The sequence below is a fragment of the Pieris napi genome, chromosome 15 (assembly GCF_905475465.1).
Source record: "Pieris napi chromosome 15, ilPieNapi1.2, whole genome shotgun sequence".
In the NCBI taxonomy this organism is placed as follows: domain Eukaryota; kingdom Metazoa; phylum Arthropoda; class Insecta; order Lepidoptera; family Pieridae; genus Pieris; species Pieris napi.
This window is the reverse complement of record NC_062248.1, coordinates 3,606,019-3,613,349: the sequence shown is the minus strand read 5'-3', so window position 1 is coordinate 3,613,349 and position 7,331 is coordinate 3,606,019.

The window sequence follows — 7,331 nt, the reverse complement described above, 5'->3', positions numbered from 1 at the left end:
ACGAATTTCTTTCAATGTTAAAATATTAAGTGCATTCATTTTTTTATATTACACAAGATCTTGCGCACTTTTGACTTGAAGCATGACTCTGTGCGTTCAAACCACGGCTAATCATCATCGGACGTCAAGGCACAACTGAGAGTTTTGTAAGGCAGGTTTTGCCTCACCACCACTATGTGGGCGCTACGCACTAAAGTATTTTCGAACCAGTTTGACTTAAGGTCCTTCTAGAAAAGAGCGTACCAATTCTTAAAAGACCGGCATCGAACCTGCAAGCAATGTTCATGGTCCATTACTTAACATCAGATGAGCCTCCTGCTTGTTTATCCCTTGTTATATAAATAAACAATTTTTCTATGTAAGTAATAATCTTGCTCGTACGGTAATGGAAAACATCGTAAGGAAACCGGCATTTCATAGATAAAAAAAATCAAGTCATCATTTACTACTTGCCTCGGAATAAATAACGATAAACATTTTTTTTTTATGTAGTTAATAGTTATGTTATTTTACCAAATCAAATACGAACTTGACACAAACACTTTCAATACCATACTTTTTAAATTTGTTTAAATTTTCTATGTATTTTAAATTATTATAACTTTAAGAACTTTTGGTTAAGAATATTTATAAAACTGTATTAGGAATAATAAAAATTTAATTAATTTAACTTTGAAGATACGAAGTCAAAATTCCATAAGATTTGTAGATATAAAAATCAGGTTATTTTTTTATGAACAATGCTACAGAGAGCTACGCGGTGGTTCTCATTTTTTATTGCTACGAACATTCCACTCTGCGTATGCGGTTGCAGTACACAACCTTGTACAGCACTTGAATTAAGAGGACAAAAAGAAGTATATTGAGAAATGTATTTTTATGCTGTAGCTCAAGTTTGAAACCGTCATTTTAAAAATGTCAAATTTGAGAGTGTACCAAACCTATATTCATTAAAATATGCCTATTTTTAATTGGATATAATTTTTTTATCAACGAGTTGAAGATACATTAAAATAAATTGTTCATTCAGAATTAAATGGGATAATAAAATACTTATTTACGACGCCATTTAAATACCCCTATTTCCATACATAACAACCTTTTTAATTTCTTAGATAAACAAAGAAAACAACAGTTGTTCCATGTGTATGTTTTTTTATTACTTTGTGAATAAAAATACAATTTCGTAGTCATAATATGATTTTAATTGCGACTGGTTGAACAAGTATAATATAATATATATACAAATAAACTAAGAGACACATTAAACTCTTTAACATATTGCCCATTTTACTAGGATTATCTCAAAGAGATCTGTTTTGTTAGCGGGAATAAATATTTATGCTTTTTGTCTCTAGCCTAGAGAAGTTGAGATAAAATCACTTAGAAGGTAATTTTGTAAATGCATTATTATTTTACGGACTTGTGGCACGTTATTCACATTCAGTAGTTATTTATTTATAAACCGATACATTACTTTAATAGAACCAAAATATAAAGTAAGATGTAACTCTGAATAACATTGTTTAAAATATAGTTCATATTTATGCCAGAAATGTAAAATACTGTCTTGTAAATGTAATTGTTTTGTGTAATATTTATGTTTACAAATATTAATATTATAAGGCAACCTTATATAAATAAATTATTTAGAGTATTTGATGTATCCTAGAACATCACAATCATCACAGTAGAACAACAGTAAACACTAAGACAGTTCAAAGAATGAAACAAACAGAGGTTGTTTAGCTAGTTTACTAAAACTTTTGTAAATATCGAAGTTTTAAACAAAACCCACTTTACGAAATTAGCCGTAACTACATTGCAAAGTGCCACTTTTGGCTATTTTTCTAGAAACAGCGTCACAGTGGTTGCCACACTCTTGCGCATCGACAGCAAAAAGTGATTTACTGTTACACTTGATGCTGATTACTCGAGATGTCCTTGAATATTGAGTAATTGCGTATATCTAGTTTATGGCATACTAAAACATTTGTTACAAATATCATAGTACATATATGTTTTATGATATGTTCCTACAATGATTTGCAGGAAGAACCATTTATGAGGCATATAGAACAGAGATTTAAGAGCTTTGGTTTAAAGACATGTCAATAAAATTGGTTAAAATAGCCTACAATTACTTAATTAATTAATTAATAAGCAGGTCACCGCCACCGGGCTGCTCGCTTTTTAAAGTCAAAGAGCCTATTTTCTGGAAGGACCATAAGACTTGGACCATAGACGTCATTGGTTCATTTTTATTACACAGAACACACAGCTATTAACCGTTAAAGACAGTAATTTTTTCTATAAGTCGACAAGTAAGCATATATTCTCAGTATTTTATTTTCTCTTGAAATGACCTTGAAACTGAACGTCGATATGTCAACGCCCAGTATTCCGATGCTGGATTAAGGATAGTGTCTTCGAAAAGAGGAGTGGCTACAAAGGTCCGCTACCTTTGTAGCCACTCCTCTTACCCTCTCCTCCCTACGCTAGACACGCAAAATTGGGTCTTCTTGGGGTTAAATTGGATTAGATTTAGTCAACTCCAGTCCGACACTCCACTTTCGACTTTCGACTTCAGAAACCAGTTTGTTCCGATACTGATCGACTACGGTCCGAGAAATAGCTGCATAGAGTAATATCCGCATAGCAATGAATGTCGCTAAGTTGCAATGTCGTTAATATGCAGAAGAAATAGTATCGGAGATAGGACACAGCCTTGTGGGACCCCATCGTTCACGCGATTGAAGTCAGACCACGCTCCGTCAATGTCGATTTTGATGCTCCGATCGCCCAAAAAGCTGGATTCATTTGCATAATTTCTCGGGGAACAGATAGATTGGCAGATGGTGATAAAGATGTTAGAGGTTAGTAGGAAAATTACAATCAAATTAGACATGCAATTAAATGTCAATATAAATAGCAAATAGGTAAGTCGACATCACATGAGACCGAAGAGCTGGTAGCTACCTCGGAGAAAGAACTAGCCTAGCTATCCAAAGGGGGAACGCTGCCAGTATCTTCGGAACCTTGCCTAAAGGGACTCCTTTTAATCATATATTTTAGTTATTATTTTATATTTTTTAAGGTTTTTAGTTTTAGGTATGGTTATGGCAAAGCGATGAAAATTAAGGGTTGTATGTATTTCTGTATGTTGTATCATAAAAAAAAAAAACTAAAAATTTTATCTAAAAAATAAAGACAACAATTTAGGACCACACTTAAAATTTAGGAGTCTGAAAGATAGATAGTGGCTGATTCTCACTTACTGAATATGCATAAAAATTTCATAAGAATCGGTCAAGCCGTTTCATAGGAGTATGGGAACGAACATTGTGACACTAGATTTTTTTATAGTTAAAAGAAGTTTATTCTCATTAATAAAACATACAAAATTAAAACGAGACAATGTCAATATGAATCTTTTAACTCAAGAGGGTCATGCAATAATAAATGAAATACAGAAGGTCATCATTTCTTTTGCTAGCCAAGGTGATTATTACTCTCATTTGGTGCCGTTAAGCAAGGTTTTGAGCAACTACGAGTAGATACCAAAAGCATTGTTCGTAATTACGTATTGATTGTATAAAATTCATTGGCAAATTTTTTATGCTTGTTAAATTGTATTTTATTCGTTTTAATGTATGTTACGTGTGGAAATGAAGTATGCCTATTTTAATTTGTTTCAAATTTTGATTACTATCACTGTAATATCACGAGATCTTGACATCTCGAGTCTTGTCAAATCATAAAGACCCAACACCCTCTTTTCTTCTGACCTAATTAGTTGTTCAGTCAACGAAATGCTCAAACATCTTTCATTTTCACCTCTAAGTTATTTATTTATTTTATTTTATGTTACAGGAGGGAGACGGGCAGGAGGCTCATCTGATGATACTCGGCCCATGGACACTCGCACTGCCAGAAGGCTCGCAAGCGCGCTGTCGGCCTTTTAAGAATTGGTACGCTCTTTTCTTGAGGGACCCTAAGTCAAACTGAATCCCTTAAATGCCTGGGGTAGAAGGCAACGGAAAACCACGGCCAATATTTTTCTCTATCTGTCAGTAATCATGAAAAAGTGTAGACTGACGGCCAACCTCCAGTAATGGAGAGGCACTAAAAGAAGAAAAATGTTTAAGTTTTTTTTTCACTCAAACTTCGATTCATAGTTATAGCACAAGCCTAAGAGGAGCGAGACTTAGGTGTGACTTCTGTATGTCAAATCAGGAGACATACTATATGCTAAAGGTAAGATTCATAATCACGGATCTCAAAACCTCTTTGGAGCCAGAGCTCGTTTGAGCTTGTTTGCTTAGTACAGATACTAAGCAAACAAATGTATATTATTGATCAGTCTTTTAATAACAACCAGTGGCTAAAATTTTTTAGGTCTACCTTGAGATTCTGTAACTCACTTTTCGAACTCTCACAGTGGTTTTCGCAGCGGCGGTCACGCTCAAATCAGTCGGGAAGCAGTCATTTTAGTGAGTTACAGAATCAAGGCTGGGCCTCAGATTTCTGTTTCTGTTTCGTGATCACTTGTATTTTCTAATAGGCAAGTAGGTGTTTCGTGCCTGATACACGCCGGTTTCCTCACAATGTTAGCGATAAATTGTATGACCGCTATAATCGTTGCATCGTTCTCGAAGGCTATATTGACTAATTAAATCAAATTTTATAAAAAAAAATCTAGGTTAGCCTCAGAACTTTTCAGCCTATCGATTAGTCCATTAGTGTTGGGTTCAAACCTCCGACGACACGGATAAGATGATACCGCTCTTTTAATAGGTGAATATAATTTGCTAAATATGTATTCACTCGCATGGAATCGGTGAACGAAACACCGGTACACCGAAACAATTATAATTTACAGAATAAATAATATCAGGTATCAAATCACCGTAGAAACCACTGTTACGAAGGACGTCTCTCTCTCTTCAGTCGGTAGCTCATATCTGAGCGTCGTGGTCAGCAAGGAAACATCTGGAGCGCACTATCTGTTTCCACCGGTTTCTGTCCAGCGCCTCTCTTACAGCTTACAGTTTTGAGGACGATGAGTCTTTCACTTGATCGGTTCATCTTGGTGAACGGCCACGTGATCTTTTGCCTTCTGTCAGTTCTGATCACGTTCTGACCACGATCAGTTTATGCAGGTTCTCATCGCGTCTGCGATGGCCGAAGTACGATATAATTCGTTGTCGGCATATATACAGGCGAGTCCGTATGCGGAGTTGGGTCAAGATGGATGCATTGGTTCTACAAAGGACCTGCTTAGAGATTATTCGGGTAGGTAGCACTCATTGGAACTGATACGTGAAGTCACAGATTGCAATACGCGTTACAACACATCAAATCCTCACGTAACCGGTCCCTTAGCGTGACGTATGACCTAAGTGAATTATCACTTGCAACCCTGCTTGCACATCACAAAGATGCATTTATGCAACCTTTAGTTTGCGAATCGTCTCTAAATCTATGTTGATACTATATTTTATACAATTCATTTGTGTGTGAAATTGTATAAATATTTTTGCTTTTATAAATCAATACTATTCATTAATGTACTTAAAAATATGTGCGCATGTACTAGTGTATACATACGTAAGAAATGAATCTTCTTTATGACCTTTTTTTTTCAAAAAAATGATCTACTATATGAAAGTTTTCAAAAATTTATTAAATAAAGTTAAATTAGATAAAGTTTAACAAAATGCTTTTATCATCATAGACATGAATACAAATACATAATACAATTATTTCATTTTACCTTATTACTACTAAGATTATTACAGAATTTCATTAATTGTAATAGAATTATTAGTATCATAGTTATCGTTATTATATATTTTTGTTATTAATGGCTTCGAATCTCTTCGAATCTACCGTGGTAGGGACAAGACTAGATAAGATGCGCGTAACGGAAAAAAAAAATCCAACACCGAGTTAAAAGAAGTTTCACTTCAAAAAGGAAATCTTAGACATGTGTATCCTTTCTTACAGTAGTCAATCATGGATATATGACTCCAACACAAACAAAAAAATAACTTGTCGAGGAATGGAACGTAATGTACTGAATTTAAAACTAAAGGACAAGTACAGATATAAGAAAAAACCAACAATTATTGATGCACTATCCCATTGCATAAAACTTAAGTGAAAATGTGCGGGCCGGGCCAGATGCACAAACAGGATAACAAGGTGGAAATAGCCAGCGGAGAAAAGAAACAGAGGTCGCTTTTGCACGGTGAACTAATGAGCTTAAAGAAGCTGGTTGGATGAATGGAAGAAAAATACCCAAGAGAATAACACATTATTATTATTCCATGATAAAATAAACTTTAATATTGATAAATTATGTAAGACGCCTCAATAAAGATCACAGACTGTTGTTTTCGTTATTGAATTTCCGGTTTTCGGTATCAATAGTGTCAACTATAATTAATAATGCGCAAATTTGTTACGGATTTGAGCGGGTTAGAGTTAAGTGGTATCCGCCGCTCATGGACACTTGTAACACCAAAACTAATGTCATTATTTAATAATGCATCTATGGCATATCAATCTAAGTCCAGATGTATGGCTTCCAAAAATGACTACATACGTATAATTTGTATTTACAATTTTCTTAACCTACAAAATAATAATAAAAATTATTAAAAAGAAAATTTTAAAAGTTTGGTTCCTGTGGCAGTGTACCTTTAACGCTGGCAGCATTTCCTTGCTGTATTGTGATACTTAAAAGGACTTAAATTTGTTTTATTTTTTTTAAATTTCTGTTTATTAACTTTAATAATTATTATTATCACTACATAGTAATACAGTATTTACAAATTTATTTTTATTACATTTTTTAAAGTAAACATAAAAACACCGGTAACACGTCCTTGTTTCTTACAGGCCTTTGAAGAGAATTATACAGATATACCATAATGAATTTTGTTTCAATGTATAAATGAAAATATATCGTGTTTAAGAAGGAAATATTGAAGTAAGTTTATTTTTATTAACGTGTAATATTTTTAGTCTCTTTTTGAAACTACTTTGTTTCCTAAGTGTACTTGTTACGGATAAAAGTAAGCTTTTATACATCAGCTATTTTTCTTAGATATAAAAAGTGGTAGGGGCACCTTCAATGCGAGACTAATCTTAGGTTATTTGTTGATAACAAGTTCTAAATTCGACATTTCGGCTACATACTTCTGAGGTCAAAGGTTAAATGGTATTATTGAAATTTAACTAAGATTTATGTATGTCATAGAGGTCTAGTTTTTTTAAACGAGTTCGTGAATGGGTCTATTTTATTCATAAATGACTACAAATTA